Below are 17,627 nucleotides of genomic sequence, written 5' to 3'. Positions count from 1 at the left end.
TCGTGCAGCGTATCTTGCGACACGCTACGTTCCATTGGGAGCTCCTAGTGTGGCTACTTGCCCCAGTGTGCAGAATGGTGGATATGTCTTTCCAGGCATAGAGGGAGGGAGGTTGTGAACAGATGGCTGACTTATACCGAGGTGAGACATTTATCTCCTACGAACAGGCCTGTGAGGACTTTGGGCTGGCCCGGGGTCATTATTTTCATTATGCTGGATTGTCTGACATGTTTAAAGCAACTTGGCCCGTATATCTCGCCATCCTTCAAACAACACAAACGCTGGATATATTGCTCAAATGTGGTGCTGGACATAGACTTGTCTCCCTCCTTTATAAGGCAATGAGGAAGGACTCAACGCCACCCACCTTGGGCATGCGCAGCCTGGGACCTAGGAGAAAAGAACTGGGAAATAAGTGTGCTCACCCATTTGGTGTCATGCAATGCATGTTTCAAACTAATACACTACAACTACTTAACACTGCACCTACGTGACCCCAGTGATGATGCACCTCATAGCGCCATACTGCTCGAACACGTGCCCTAGGTGCGGATAGGCGTGTGCGGATTTCATGCACTTAGCATGGGGTTGCCCGGGGGTAAACCAATTTTGGGCTCAGGTTATGGAGAGGGTGTGGAAGGGCACTAGCATTACTGTTGAGGCATCACCGCTGCACTGCCCGCTGGGACATGTTCAGATACCCAAACGGCACAAGATAACTTACTTACAAACTCCTCCATTTGCTGTTAGTATTAGCGAGATGTAGGGTTGCTATAACATGGATGGGCAAGGGTTCCCCTGAGTTCGAAATGTGGTTGAGGGACGTGCACGAATGGATGTTGGCAGAGGAAGTCCACATAAAAACCAGTGGAAGGGATGCCAAGCTAGAAGAGGATCTTGAAACGTGGAGGGAGCTTTGTAATGTATTCCTAACAGCCGACTCAAATGCAAGTGGTCAGGATGAGTCAGGAATGAGTGAAGATACAACATGAGTGTGCTATCGGACTCCTTGACTCCTAATGCTTTGCTATATTAAAAATCTAGAGGTTCTGCTTTAATCATAGGATTCTGCTGTACTATTCACCAGTATGTACTTATTAACGCTGTACACCTGTTGCGTTCTTGTTGAAAAGATAAAGGTAATAAAAAAAATTAAAACAGCTATAAAAGGGACACATCAATAGGTCCCCAGCAGAGATTGGGAAGAGGTGTGAATACAGGAATTTCTTGCTCCTCAAGAAAGAGGGAGATTTGCTCCCAGTCATCAACCTATAACTATTTTATGCATTTCACAAGAACGAGAAGTTAAAATACTGACTATGCAACAAGTCCTGCAAGCTCTTCAAGAACCAGACTGAATGATTTCTCTAGTCCTCCAGGTTGCTTACTTCCATAACCTGTTATTTACATGGGTTAGAAACCACCTTATTTGTAATAAGAGATCAATATTTTCAACTTTCTGTTCTGCCTCTTCGGTTGGCTCAACTCCTATGATTTTCACAATAATGGAGATGTTGGTAGCTCATTTGCGCCATCAAGAAAACTTTGTCTACCATTAGCCACAGTTTCTTCTCCACCCATGTTTTTGAAGAGCCCCACTACTACAGCCGCTATTATTCATGACCTTGCATTCTACCTAAAATAGGATAAATGATGTCTCATTTAGAGCCCACTGAAACACAAATGTGATGGATGGAATGCTTGAATTAATCTCAGTCACTGGCAATAGCCCGGGCTGCATTCCATTCGATTTGTTTCCGCCCACCATGTTACTCTACTCAAAGGCGCACCTTATGCAAATCAGTAACAATCCTGCTGCTCATGGGAACAGTCTGTCCTTAATTTCCAGACGAGGCCCCCTCCAAAAGGGACCATAAGCAACTCTATACTGGGTGAAACCTAAAGACCCATTCAATTTTATCTATGTGCTCAGTTCCACCTCCTTCTTTGCAACCTGGCAATATGCAAGTCCTCTGCAATGTCCCACTTACATATGCCCTGCAAGTGTATACTAAGGCCTTAGCCAAGTCATTAGCTGTGATCGGTTTACCCCAAATCCCTCCATCATTTAGATCTAATCAGCAAGTTAAGCTTTGCGCATTGATCACTTAGCACCCTATGGAGAGAGGGCAGAGTTTCTGTGTCAACCCGGTAAGTTTTACGAACAGTCTGAATTCCGGTGGTCTACCAGGGAACCCTTCCAATGTGTGCTGCATGCTACAGCAGAGCCACAGGGCATATTTATGGGGATTTGGTGAAGGGCAGTGCAGCAAGTCACCTTGAAAGGGCAGGAATTCTCCATATCTATAGCATATAGTTCATTCCTGTCCTTTCCCCGTGCGCTGGTGCCTTTTCAGAAACCTAGCACCAACACAGGCACCCGTGCGCCATGGTGCAAAGGTGCCTATGTTGTAGGCAGGATTGTTTTTGTGCAGGAAGGGCAACTTGCTGCATAAAAATAATCCCAGGAGGCTTATTCCTCTTTCAATATGCAGCACACATAAAAGAGGAATAAATGATGAGGATAAAAAATATATTTCTCCTCATTGTGCCTCCCCTGGGAGGCGTAAGGTTTTGTCACATTCCCAGGTTTACATGGTCTTGTAAATCTGGAAATGCGTCAAACTCCATGGGTATTGCGTGAGAACACCCACAGCAACGTCCATGGAACGCCTCCCTAGCGCAGAGTAAGGCCACGCAGCGACTTGCGCTACCTTGCCTTGGTCCATATTAATGAGGCCATTCAATGCCACGCAAAGTGGCTTTGCATGGCCTCATAAATACGATTTGGTGGTTTTTGCCTCTGTTGCGTTACAAAAAGGGACACAACGGCGGCGAAGGGGCTCATAAATAGCCCCGTTTGTAAAACATGAACTGTCCTGATGGCACATGCATCTGAATTCTGGACGCTTTACTCATCTGGAAATTCTAAACTTCATATATATAATTATCGAGATGTAGACCACTCTTAGGTGCTATAGATGCTATGTTCTAGGTGCTATAGATGCTATGCCTAATTTTAAGGGGCACCACTGGCAAGGGTACATTTTAACACCATCTTTGCGACCCAGTTCCAAATTCTAGATATCAGGATAATTGAGAGATGCCTCAGCCCTCTTCCATTAGGGTTACAAATGGTAAATTCAACTGCATGCCACCATAGCAGTAAGCCAACAGATGTGGTTCTTGATTGGGGAGCTCTCCAAACCATTCAAGAGAGAAGTTGCAGCTGGGTGGCAAAATCATAACACTCCATGTCAGCAACACCCACTCATTACTTTCATATGAGATTTTTAATGTCTTTAATTTGACTCCAGATCAGGCAGGTACCAAGATTAGGGTTGACAAAATCTATCTAGTCGTGAAAGTATACTTTTCAAGATGATCCTTCAATACATACAAACACCTTGGCAAAATTCTAATCTTAATCAAAGCTACTTCCCCAGTAATAGATAGCAGTAGTTTTGACCACAATGTCAGTGAGTCTCTGATGTCATTTACAACTCGACTAACAATCAGGTGTATATACTTCTGCTCTAATCAAATTCTCAGATATTTCAAGTCATAGGCATGCCATGGGACAGATAAGTCCAGCAGGTCAGCAATTGCATAGTGTACACATTTATCCAATGGGAACTAGTGCGATTTATAGAAATTTGTAAAACAGCTCCAAAATTCCACCATATGCAGAACTGGAAATTCATGGTTTCTCAAAAAATCATCAAGGTATACACTATATGGGTCAAATCATCCATTTTTTAAATTTGCGTCTACCAAATTCATTCTCAATATTTTGGACGGCGGTTCCATGACCATTGTAAATAGGAGCAAGAAAGATGACAAGAGTGTTGGGTGCCTCATCCAACTATCAGAAATAATCCTCCCAGTCCTAAGCTTCCCTCTCGGCTGTGCATAAAGAAGTCTATGTGTTGGGTGTTCTAGTATAGTGTTCTGGCCGGGTTCTCTGCACGGAACCTGGAATGTAGGTTCCGTGCAGGGAATGTGGAACGGACCGGGATGGCAGTTGCTGCCGGGGGAACTGTGTTGCTGGACTGCAATAAAGGAGCTCATCAATATCTTACGTGCCTTCTTCTTTTCATTGGCGATGGGCTGGTCCAGCGTCCAGTCTCCCTCCATGTGGATTCCGTGATCCTGCCATGTTCATGCCTTGATTCCCGTTGGTGTGGCACACACGAAGTATTGGACTTCATTGGGATCGAGTGGTGGCGGACCCGGAATCTTCTTCTGTTGCTTCTCTGCCAGCGATTTTCAGGGGCGAGACGTTTTTTGACATTTCTCGCCGTTTCCTGCTCTTCCTTGTGCTCCGTTCGGCGCGTAGATCGACGCGCGGCGTCAGCGCGAGCGTCATCGCGTGCTTCCCTCTCCGTGCTCCTGTTGTTTATTGTCTCCTTGGCAACCGTTGCGCTTTTAGAGTATGCACTTCGGTCATAGGCTGCAAGACTGTTTCAGCGTTTAAAGCGTCTTTAGCGCTAACGTTTATCTGCTCGTTTTGTTAAGTGGATATTGTCATGAAGTGTTTCCTTCAACAATAAGGGAAGAGATAACTGGAAATATAATACGCTGGTAGAAATGGAAAGGCTATATACACATGAAAGCAGTTCCTAGTAAATAAGACATTGTTCAACGTTTTAAAGACACTCTTAATAATTGTGGAAAGATTCAAAGCTGATATTTGCAAGTTAGTGTTTAATCTTTAGTGGCAGCAACTCACCCACGCTAGATTAACAATGGACAACATTGCTGCTCCACCTCCTTTTCTACAGTTACCTGGTCCTCCTCCTATGCTATGGCAACAATGGAAGGCCACTTTTGAGGCTTATCTGGAGGCAATTGATGGTGATACTTTCACATCTAAAAAAAAGAAGGCCTTACTTATGTATAATGTAGGTGTTGAGGCCAGGTCAATTTTGCAAACCTTACCTTTGGAGTCGGTGTGGACGTGCACCAGCGGAGGTGAAGATGGTGATTCTCTAATTGTTGATGACTATGCCTCGTTAGTAAAAACCCTCGACAAAAGATTTAATCCTAAGCGCAACGTAGTTTTGGAACGGCACAAATTTTTGCAGCGCGCACAGATGCCTGGTGAATCTATTGATGACTTTGTTGCTGCTCTTAGAATTTTGGCTCTCAAGTGTAATTATAGGGAATTTCGTGATGAAATAATTCGCGATCAACTCATTGAACGCACATGCGATAAGAAAGTTCAGCAGAAACTTCTATCTTCAGATGATCCTGACCTAGAGACTGCGCTTATCTTGGCTAAGAGTGTTGAACATTCGCAACTGTGCATGAAGGAGTTAAATACACCTGTATCAACATCTGAACCTACATCGGCATCTGAAGTCAAGCTTGTTACCACAAAAGCTCCCGTTAAATCAGTCACGAGTACTAACAGAAATGTTTCCCGGTCACCATCCGTACCTAATTCCCAGAAAGCGAGAGTTGAACAACATCCTTCATGTTATCGTTGTGGTAGCACTTCTCATCTGGGAAATTTTAAGTTTTGTTATGCCATAAATCAGACTTGCTTCAAGTGTGGGAAGAAGGGACCCTTAGCACGTATGTGCAAAGCAACTCTACCCCAGAGGGTACCCCCACGCACTGTGAGGGCCATAAAAGAGAGCTGCGTGTATGAAGATGATGAATGTTATGAACTATTAATGCTATCTTCGTCATCTACGATAGAAGATGGGGTTGTAGAAATAGCTTCCATCGGGGAGGGTCGAAGAAGGAAAAGTCCTGTGTGTACTATTAATGTGAATGGAAAAGGCATGAAGTTTCTTGCCGATTCTGGTTCCCCTTTTACCCTCATTAATGTCAAGGATTTTAAAGGTTTGGGCGACATTCCAATAGCTCACTCAGGTATAAGGATTTTTGCTTATGGTGGCAAAAGAGTGAAGGTATTAGGCAAATTTAAGGGGAACTTAGAATTCAAGGGTGATTGTGTTGTTGGTATTATATTCATCGTGGAAGAGGGTGCGAATTTGCTAGGTTGGCATGAACAAGGTGAACTTGGAATCATCCTTGATCCAAATCATGCTGACATGGTTCTATCTAAACGGGAAGCTAAACAATATTATGCTAGTCTGGATGTTGCTCCTGTGCACACTATTACAACTGATGTGTGTGTTGAGAATGATTGGATTAAAAAATATCCTGAGGTTTTTAATGGAAAGTTGGGCAAACTAAAAGGATTTCAACACCGCATTGTTCTTAAAGAAGGTGCTAAGGCTGTGGCGCACAAGGTACGGAAAGTACCGCTTAGCATGCGTAGCGAATTGAGACTTGAATTGGAACGGTTATGCGCGTTGGGGGTGATTGAAGCTATTGAAGGGTCTGAGTGGTTGTCACCCATAGTTTTAGCGCGCAAAGCCGATAAGTCCCTTAGGATGTGTGTAGACTTGCGCGATTTGAATGCTTGTATCTGGGTGGACCGCCAACCTCTACCGAACATTAATGAGATGTTGTCAACCTTAGAGGGTGCAAAGTATTTTTCTTCCCTTGATATATCTTCTGCATACCATCAAGTCGAACTGTGCAAGGACTCCAGACACCTTACGTCATTTGTGACTCCTGATGGTGCTTTCCGCTATTTACGTATGCCGTTTGGTTTGGCATCAGCTTCTGCAGTGTTCCAACGTCTCATGGGTAACTTGTTCAAAAACACTGTGGGGGTGGTGTTCTTCCAGGACGACATCCTTATTCATGGGAAGACCATACAGGAGCACGATGCTAGGGTCATGCATGTGTTAGATATAGTCAAGTCTAGTGGTTTGACGTTAAGAAGAGACAAATGCAGATTTCTTCAAGAGGGGGTGGATTACCTTGGTCACCACATTTCCGCTAAGGGGGTAGAACCAAAAATGAAGTTACTTGATGCCATTAAGGATGCACCTGAGCCTATAAACAAGGATCAATTACGCTCTTTTCTGGGGCTAGTAGAGTATTATGCGAAATTTGTAGCCAACTTTTCTGATAGAACTGTATGTCTGCGTGGTCTTCTCAAGAAAAATACGAAGTATGTCTGGTCTGCTCAGTGTGCATCTGATTTCAAGTCACTCAAAGAGGCTATAGTACAGGCGCAGCCACTTAAACTTTTCAACATTAATGACCAATGCATTGTCTCCACCGATGCTAGTAATGTTGGTCTTGGTGCTGTTTTGATGCAAAAGAGATCGGACAATAGGGAAGAAATTATTGCTTTTGCTTCCAGAACACTTCGCGGCGCTGAAGCAACCTATTCTACCATTGAAAAGGAAGCGTTAGCGCTATGGTGGGGTGTACAGTATTTTCGGAATTTCTTGTGGGGAAATGGTTTTGTCCTCAGGACTGATCATTAGCCTTTGGTGGATTTGTTTACCACGAAGGGTGGTGGTAGAGCGACGCCTCGTATTGCTAAATGGCAGTACAGACTAAATGAGTTCAATTATCACCTGGAGTATCTTGCTGGTGTGAAGAATTGTGTGGCTGACTGTTTGTCAAGGTTGCCTCTTTCTGAAGATGCTGTTGAACCTGCAAATGATCTTTTGGAGATGGTGTGCGCGGTCGGCACTGTAGCTGATACGGGAGCTGCTTTATCTGAAGTTGATTGGAAACTGGCCATTTCTGAGGATGTTGAGCTTGGTAAGGTAATTGATCTGGTAACTCACGGTTGGCCAAACAATACTACTATTCCTTCGGAGTTAATTCCTTATTCAAGAATTAGTGACGAGTTGTCTTTGGTTGATGGAATTTTGCGCAGGGGCGGGTTGCTGGTGGTTCCTTTGTCTTTACGAAAGTAAGTTTTAGACCTAGCCCATGAAGGTCATTTGGGTATTCGAGCGATGAAGCGGAGGGTGAGGGAAGATTTTTGGTGGCCGGGTGTTGATAGGTCCATTGAGCATTGCGTTAGAGATTGTGGTGCGTGTGTGCTGAGTGATAAATCTCAGGTAACTTGCCCGTCCTCGGTTAGTCCCATTCCTGTTAAACAATCACCTTGGTTTAAATTGGCTTTTGATGTGGCTGGTCCGTTCAGTGGTTTGGGAAGTTCTCCCAAGTATGTGTTAGTCTTAATTGATTACATGTCCAAGTGGCCAGAGGTGAGGTTTGTGGATGGAATCAACTCTGGTATCATTATCAAATTTCTGATGGAGGTTTTTCTTCGGGAGGGATTTCCTGAGGAATTGGTAACGGATAATGGTACTCAGTTAGTGTCTGTGGAAATGCAAGATTTTCTGAGGAGGTATGGGATCAAACATACCCTTACCTCTCTCTATCATCCACGTAGTAATGGGTTAGTTGAGCGTTTTAATCGTGTCATCAAGGAACAGTTACAGTTGGCCTCCATAAATGGTCTTGATTGGAAGGGTGTGATTTCGGACGTGCTGTGGGCAATGAGAACTACTCCACATTGTAGTACTGGAATGTCTCCATTTTCATTGTTAAGGGGGAGAGTTGCGGGTTCCAAACTCAACAAAGATTGGATGCTTAGGAAGGTAGTAGATCCACTAAGGTTAGGGGGGGTGGCTGATGTTAGAGCTGCTACTCAAGCCAAGTATGGTTCTAATTGTCCCAGGCAGTCTTCTGTGTGTGAAGGAGATTGGGTAAGGATCAAGAAACCAGTTCTTGTTCGTAAGGGTTTCTCTCGTTTTTCTGCTCCTGTTAAGGTTGGTAAAGTGAGAGATCATGTGGTTGTTCTGGAGAATGGGAAAGTCTGGAATAAGTCTGCTGTTTCAGTTGTGCCTAAACCCAAAGTGGAGTTTGTAAGAAGCAAATTTGGCGTAAATGCTCATTGTACAATTCCAGCTCCCAGCATTGTTACTTCTAGGGATCGCACGTTGGGAAGTAACCTTGTTCCTCAACAGGGTCCCTTGAAGACCAAGTTTCTTCCTGCCAGAGCTAGGTCATCCCCCGTTAAATTACAGGACTATGTTAGATTTTGATTTTCTGTGTTTTGTGATTAATGCACTTTCTTGTGGGTTGTAATGGTTTTATGTAATTAAGGGTGTGTGTTTTTTTTTGTGAAGGGAGGGGGGTGTGTTGGGTGTTCTAGTATAGTGTTCTGGCCGGGTTCTCTGCACGGAACCTGGAATGTAGGTTCCGTGCAGGGAATGTGGAACGGACCGGGATGGCAGTTGCTGCCGGGGGAACTGTGTTGCTGGACTGCAATAAAGGAGCTCATCAATATCTTACGTGCCTTCTTCTTTTCATTAATCCACCTCATCAGGTAGGGACCGATATTATATTTTCACAAATCTGAACTAAAGTCCGACCTCACTATATCAAAGGTCTTTTTGATGTCTAACGAGGCCACCGCTTAATCACCATCTTCCAAATTTACATGAGGTGATTGATGTAGGATTTGTAACGTATTTCAACAAAGGATCAATCCAGATTGATCGACATGCACCTGTAGAAATCTTTTTACCATATCTCGACTTAATATTTTTGCATGTTTTCTTCCCTTACTGCATCAGAGAGCCTACCTCTAACACGGTACTCTTCAATTACCTGTAGAAGTCTAATTAACTATCTCCGGGGCTGTATGTTGTATATATGTGGACTGTAAATAGGAACTGAAAACATCTTTCATTGCAGTTTGTATGCACTACATCTTATCTGCTTGACCAAGAAATCAAGACATGGAATGGCCCTTTGCCTTTCTCTCCAGAAATAAAGCAAGCATTCTACAGCTCCGTCTTCTTCCCTGTACAATCTATGTCTATATGTCATGCAGAGAAACCTATCTACATTCACCATGCTGACGTTTACATTCTGTCAATTCAACTTTCAGATTTAGATACATTAGACTCCAGACTAACAGTCCACTCCTCTGCCTTCACACATTGCACATGTGGATGGCCCAATCAATGCTAATGTCTCAACGTGGGCCTGAATCTCATGCTCTGTTTCGGGGATTCACTCGTCAAAATCAATACTGGATCTTCCTTCCTCCAGGCAAACTTGTGTCCTCACAGAGACCTCTGGTCTTGAGTAAAGCAGAATCTAGAGCTCAAGGCTGAATGGTCTTGATTCTCCTTGGTGATGTGTCGTCACCCAGCAGGGACACTTGCAGAGCCTTAGTCCCCAGTACTGGTCCAAACAGGCAGAACTCATGCTGAGCTTCTCTACGCTGATGTGCAGCTTCAGTATGACAATTTGGAAGTCTGAAGTTCCCTTATTTTTCATAATCCATTCCCAGACAAAAATGTGAATCAGCGTCTGTCTTTGAAGTTCGTGTTCTGGGGGTTGCCCACTTTGAAAAGCTCTTCCTCAAGAGAGCAGTCTGTCACAGCAGGAGTGTCTCCAAATCTGATAGCCCCAAACACAACATGGGATTACCTAGGGGATCACATCTGGATGAGAACCTCAGTGATATGCACATCAAAAGGTTATAAAGGTCACCCAGCCCTACTGATTCCTGTCTCAGTCCATCTCCTTCCTGGGATGTGTAGAGCAGCGCTCCTTTGACCAGTGACCTCTCTTAGAATCAAAGAGTCATTTTGAAGTTCACAAAGAGCCGCCTGGCTTTTCTTTCTTCTAGTGTGTGTCCTATTCAGTTTTCAGGAATAAGGCAATCCACAAATCTGTCTGGGAGGTTACTATGCCTCAACTTGCTCCTCCAACAGGCCCTGGGTCTCCTAAAATGAATCCCAGAGACATGGGTTGTGCCTTTCACAATTTCACATACACCACAGTGAGCTCATGCAATTGCATGCATACAGGCTCTCATTTACTATACCACTTCACAGGCATACATAAACCCCCAGCGTGCACATGCACCCACGCACGCTGACTTGCAGGTACTGTACTACTTCACAGGCACACATGCTTCCCCGTGCTCACACACACACACTTGTGCACTGACAGTCATTGTAAACAACCCAATGCAGGCCAAGGGTGGTTTAAGCACAAAGCAGCAGAACTTTGCACAAATGGGCCAGAAGGCTCTACTCAAGAGACAGGTAAAAATGCTGCCACATCGAACATCGAAGTGTCTGACTGGAGGGGAATCAATATGCTGAAGGTTCTAGCTATCTAGTTATAGCACTGCTTTACTTCTTTAACCTTAATGGGCGACGAGGAGGCAGATAGGAGCAAGCCAAGGGAGATGAGATTAAACTTGATTCGTTGTTTTTGGAAGGTTCTGCACAGATGTCCATGGAATGTTCAGGTTATTCCTCTTTTTTGTACCAGCTAAATTGAGGCCTGTTCCCACCCACTACGTATTGATACGATTATGAAAGCAAATGTTCCCAAATCAATCTTTATTGCAAGATCAGATACACATTTTGACTGTGGTTAGTTACACTTACAGGAAGAAAAATATCTTTGCATACCTTAGTTTAAAAAAAAAAAACCTCAAGTTCCAGGCACCTATAGGTACTTTTGGAAATTATTGAAAAGCAAACAATATTCACGCTAAATCTTTTCTACGACTACCCAGTGATGTAAAATAGTTCAGTATAGCAGTGGCTTTTAGCTTCAATAACAAATGGTGAGGTGTGAAGGTGCTCAACTACCCATTAATGTGGAGCTTGAGCACAACCGCTTCAGCACTTCTCCTTTCCACAAGCAGGAAAAGGAAGGACTTCCTTCCTGCTTGTGGAACGGAACTCCAACCAATCCTGGAGCTGCTGTCAGGATTGATGGCAGAAGGCTCACCCAGCGCTCATCTTGGGGCCTGTGCCAGCAAACTCTAGGCTTTTTCACAGCCTTTGGATTGGTGAGTCTATACCCAGGTCAACCAGGATTACTTTAGAAGGCATCCTAGAGTCATTCAATGGTCATCCAACTACATTAGAAGTCATTTTCACATCATCAGACATCATCAAGCTCTTGAAGTCTTCAGCAAAGCTGAAAAGCTCAGCCTGATGATTTGAGGATGACTTGAAAATGAGTATCCGATGAGTTTAATAGGTGTCATTATTTGTAATGATTTAAGGATGACTTGAAAATGAGTATCTGATGACTTCAGAAGGTGTCGTTATTCCTGATGAATAAGGATGACTTGAAAATGACCATCCAATAACTTTAAAAGATGAACTTGTTCCTGATGACTTTGGGATGATTTGAAAATAAGTATCTGATTACTTCAAAGGTACTATTGTGTTTTCAATTGGATGTTTTTGCTTCTGGTGATTTTAACAGGAATTGCTTAACTATTTAGAGAGCATGTCCACCACTTTTGTTTCAGTTTTTCAAGAAAAATGCAAACTGTTGGATGATTGCACGATTAATTGCGGATAAACGCAAAATGACATATATGTTTTCTATTATACACAACTGAGCATACAATGTGCTTTAGCAAACTGTGCATAAGTCATAGGTTATTTTTTAACACTTTTTTTTATTTTTGTCACTTTCTTTTTGTACAAAACAGGTAAAATAATCATCCACTGTAAAAGGATCAATGCCTAACATTAATAAAGATGAACACTGGGCACTGTATGCATAGCCACTGAAGTTAAGGGACAATGAAGTATGAAAATATGTGGCAGGATAGACTAAATAACGTAACAAAAATAAATGCTGCACGTTATGCAATCACTGGAGGCACATTATGCAGCAGAATCTTTATCTAGCCATCTGATATTTGATGATTTGCACCGCAAAACAATACACAAAGTGACGGAAACAAGCATCCATCAAACAAATACACAAATTAGGAAATATTTCATTTAATTCACAAAGAAATGCAAAATTATTTTTTTTTACTTTTAATGGGAAGGGTGAAGCTTTTCTAAACTAAATTGAGACCACCCATTGGCCATACTGTATTGTATTTGATGTACTTGCACTGCTTCCAAAAATCAATGTGAGGATACCAAATGAATTATTAGCTGCACATTTATAAAACATTTTTGATTGTTCAGTTGTACATTTTGCTTCTATATTGATATATACTTTATTATTTGGCCTACATTACTATGTTTTATGAGCAGTCTAGGACCCCTGCGTAGGTGTCGCGGACTCCTAGGTGTCCTTGGAGCACAGGTTAAGAATGCTTATTAAGATGATTTCTAATCAAATGTGCTATAAAAAGCGACGTGCATGTAGGAGAACTTTCTATCTTGATTTGCCTTAATATATTTCAAATAGTTTTGGCATTCCACTTACAAATGATTCATTTTCTACCTGAATGTAAAAACAGGCACATTTTATCATTGATATCCTGATAGCTGTGATGTTGTTATCTACTACAACCAGATGAATTGGTTCCCTGATGTCATAGGATTCACACTTAAGTGGAACCATGAGTGCTAGGTTAACCTACACGTCTGCCTGCTTACACTGAATGAATCTAGTGACTCTGCCATAGGCAAACACTCCAGGTTCTGTTTCATATTTTATTACATTTTGGTCTCTCCTCTCAATACGAGTGTAATTTGAGCTGTAAGCAAGAAGATTGCTTTGTTCTAAAAATATTTTGTTATAGGCTACTACATCCGAGCCTAAAATATGAGTGTCTGAGTTCCTGCTATATTTATTTATTCTCTGTTAAGTTGTAAGGGTATCTAGAACCAACGCTGTAAATGCATTTTTCTTTTTTTAAGTATCGCTGTCTCTTTCTATTATATGAACACATCTTACTCTGCTAAAATTCAGCCTCAACACTATCAGGAGGAAAATGATTTTCCATTAACACAGGTATTACTTGTATCATATTTACTGCATCTAGAATTTGTGTTTCTATGCCTACTGTACCATGCACATGTTGTAAAAACAACCATTAAGATCTTCAAAAACAAAACAATTGGCAGTAAACAGAGGCCCTGCTGCTCTTACACTGTCTACTAAGCAGACCAATTGATGAACATTCATTTTCATATAAATCATTAAACCGTTGCAGAAACAAAAGTAAACACTGTTCTGCTATATTTAAATCTTCCTGGCTAATGTTATCATTTAATAGCTTATGAATTGCTTTCATAAGTACACAAAAGTGTAAATAGCGTGATCTATCTATAACATGTTTTAACACAGGCATTCCATAAAATAAAAGAAAGTTTCGAAACTCTGAGGCCTTCCAATATGGTAGTTCATCAACAGAACTTGGAACTCTACTAACGTCTAGTGTGGGTTTTATGTTTCAAACAGACATTAACTACTTTGACTTTTTCATAAAAAGAGTATGAATGATGCTTATATTCTTTAGTAAACCAGATGGTCATCAACAATTTCATAATGCCACTACAGACACCATGCATGTAATCAATCACAAATCCTCTGGTTACACAAAAATGTTTCAAAAACATGAACCACATGGGACCTTTGATCCCTCTGATACTGTAATCAGAAAGTCCACTCTCGATATTAGCTATTGCACTGTTTACATCTGATTTAATAGTATCGAGTGTCCTTGGTGGGCATTTTGGGTTTTCAGCATTGTAAGGAAATACTCTACAGTCCCCTTTTCCTGAAACAGTCACTTCACCCTCTTGTAGACAATGCCAGCACCCAAACTTCCCATTAAACTGGGTGCTGTTTGAAACAAGACAAAGAGCTGGTAAATCACATGTGATTGTCAGAAGTGTAACGTGGCAAGTAAAACTACAATTGTTATGATCTTTAAATGACACTCCACTTTCCACCTGTACAAGTTCCTTATATAATGGTTTTAAGAAAGACCATATTATTGCCCTTTTTGTGGAAACCCAAATACCATACAGTGATATATTTTCACGCAACTTTCTTGGAGATACAGGCAGCTCGTTTACCATTAAGTACACTGGCCACATTGATATTTTTGAACTTTTAAATACAGGAACACCATCTGTGTTCATTGCAAATGAAAGGCTGTTAGGGTTTTTCAGGAATCCACTCTTGAATAAATCCAAATACATTTCCCCATCATATAAATCTTTCATTGTTTGTTTCTCACTCTCCATATAGTGATCAAATTGATGTTTCCTCACCTTTTCTGTAAAATGTTTTCGCCTAAACATAGTCTGTAACTGTGCAATTAGGCTATGCTGAATGAAAGAATACACTGAGTCACTTTGAATCAAATCTTTCAAACCGTGTTGGTTAGGACAGGTCTGAGTGTTTTTATCAACATGTGTATAGCAAGTGGCACAATAGTAGGTAATATTTGGGGCCTTAACACTTTTTTAAATATATTTGTTAAGGTGATACATAGTTTTGAACATTCTATTATCACGTGGCAAGAGCAAATAGATGAGATTCAGCATATAGCCAGCTGCCTCATCACTCAAGCGAAAACGAATAATAAAGCAACAAAGCAATAGTATGACCACCCCTAAGCATTTGTTGGAGCCCTGAAAAATAGGTGATTATTCATCTGTGGTAATAGCTTGATCAGAACAAATTTGAATTTCTTCGTACTCATTTTGAATGGTATATCCAACTTGATCCATAAGTTGTTAAAACCAGAATCCGAGTCATTAATTAAATCATCTTTAAGCTGAGCATCCATTTCATCTTTTAAGCTGCTACAAAGCGTATCCCAAACAGTGTCAATTGGATCTTCATCTGTGACATCTACTGGTGGGGTATAATCTGGTAATGCTGTACTGTTGTCTGAATGCAATGGATGGATTTTGTCTGCAGGGACTTGTGTTGTTGGTACAGCACCAAAGATATAACATTCACATTTATTGGGTCCAAAACCTCACCCAGGCACTCTTTAGTTTGCAATGGAGATTGTGCAGGACCATGGCCATTGTCTGGAGATCTGGTGGCACTTTTAACCCCTTCCATGCGCATGACAGAACCACGCTGTCATGAGCCACGGGCGGCGTGTGCTCATGACGGCGTGGTTCCGTCATGCTGTGACCGCTCCGCCCACGCGGCACTGATTCCCCGCCTGTGCAGGCGAAATAACGAGTGGGCGGAGTCATGACGGAACCACGCCGTCATGAGCACAGCTTGCCCGTGACTCATGACGGCGTTGTCCCGTCACGAGCATGGCGGCGCCGCGCTCACCCCGCACCCCCCCAGCGCTGCGGCGGAATTCGCGCCGCGGCGAAGGAGTTAATATGTTGAGTCCTTAATCAACCCATCATCTATTAAAGGTAGTCACTAGTTTACAGGCATCTTAGATGTGCAGTTACTACCTCCGTGCACTTGGAGACAGTCAAGAGTTTGACTTCTTGACAAATGGATAGTTCTCATTTTGACAGTTTTGCTTCACTACTCTGAAGCAGAGATATTTGCACTGTCTCTGTCACTCCAGCATGAAAATATGAATATTGCAGGTGAACAAAAATCACCCAATCAAGGTCTGGAGGAGGGTTCTCTCTCACAGAGGGGTCTGTGTCTGGAGGCTGGCTGGAGATACTGGAGAGCCATCTGGATTTCCAAGTTTCTGACAGTGGCCAACGATTAGAAGCCAAAACTGCGGGTCTTTCAGTGCTTCATGGCGAGGCTCGTGCAAGAAAGGACATTTTGCCTCTCACTTGACCCATCAATTTTCCATGTTTTTCAGCCAGAGAGAGACCAAATCTATGCATTTCCAACTCTTTGTGATGATTAAAAGGGTAGCAGTGTAATTAAGGAGACAACCAGCGTACAAAATTTTGGTCACAACACTTTTGAGACCCCAGGCATAGTTTTCCATTCTCAGGGAACTATCACAGGACTTTCCAATTCTGCTTTCACAGTCCCAAGGTATGCTGATGAACAATCTGTGTCAAGTGCACCAACAGCTGAGAAAGGGGACAGTTTGTCTCATAGCCTGGAGGATTTCATTAGCAGATGGACAGTCCCTGCATTTCTGTCGTAGGATGAGGAGTTTATCGTCAGAGTGTGGGCAGATCGGTCAGTCAAATGATATAGGTTAACATGGGAGGCTGATCTGGTTGGTGTTTTGGACATGGTCAGAATTCAGTGGAGGTAGACATTGTCCACATGACACATTTTGTATCCAAACTTGCAAGTTCAGATATGACACGTGGATGCATGAACTCCTTTTAGTGTACAATTTCCTCAGGTAATTCAATTTTAGGATTGCTCACTTGGGGAGAGCCATGGTTTGCAGGCTCCTCAGTGGTGTTCATTTTTGCGACCACTGAAAACGAAATACTCCCAACTGTGGGACCCTAAAATGGTCCTCAACTTGCTGCTATCAAGGGTACAGAATGAATTTCTTTCCCGAAAGAAGCTATCCACTAAGTTAGCTATACCAATATGTCCGGTCTCCTTAAGGAGGTATCAGACAGGCACTAGATTTGTTGAGCAAAGCATTGACCCTGGAAGTGATAACTTCTAATGTTGCCAGGAGGACAAATCTTAATTCCCTATGATCTCTTACCTGTCATTTACGGATCTATCGAAGTAATGTGCAGTCAGATTTATAAAGGATTATAAGAAATGACATGAGAAGTAACACCCGAAGGGGACCGACAACTCCTCGTTTCTATTAGGAAACTGTTTGATACAGTATCCTTAACAACAATAGCATGGTAGGTACTTTGGATGGTGGTAGAGGCCACCACTGATAATTCAAGGTTTGGTGCTCACTCCGCAAGGGGTACTAGGACATCCCAAGCTTTTTTAATTGGGAAGCATGATGGAAGATGTCAAAGAAGCTGCTAACTGGTTAAATATTTTAACTTTCAAAAGGTTTTACTTTAGGCCGGTGGAATGTTTACCTTCCTGGTCTT

At 42.4% G+C, this 17,627-nt stretch overlaps 1 pseudogene across 1 annotated transcript; it reads right to left on the bottom strand.

Annotated features, from left to right (window-relative positions):
• Positions 1-12,329: 12,329 nt before the first annotated feature.
• LOC146820853 (uncharacterized) lies at positions 12,330-17,282 on the bottom strand (annotated as a pseudogene). Its single transcript, XR_014962860.1, has 2 exons — positions 17,276-17,282; positions 12,330-15,633 (listed from the first exon to the last, which is right to left on the bottom strand). The product of XR_014962860.1 is annotated as an uncharacterized LOC146820853 (transcript).
• Positions 17,283-17,627: the final 345 nt, after the last annotated feature.

Source organism: Triturus cristatus, chromosome 6 (genome assembly GCF_964204655.1).
Source record: "Triturus cristatus chromosome 6, aTriCri1.1, whole genome shotgun sequence".
Taxonomy (NCBI): Eukaryota; Metazoa; Chordata; class Amphibia; order Caudata; family Salamandridae; genus Triturus; species Triturus cristatus.
The sequence above is the reverse complement of the archived record's forward strand: the minus strand, read 5'-3'. Positions and strand labels throughout refer to the sequence as shown.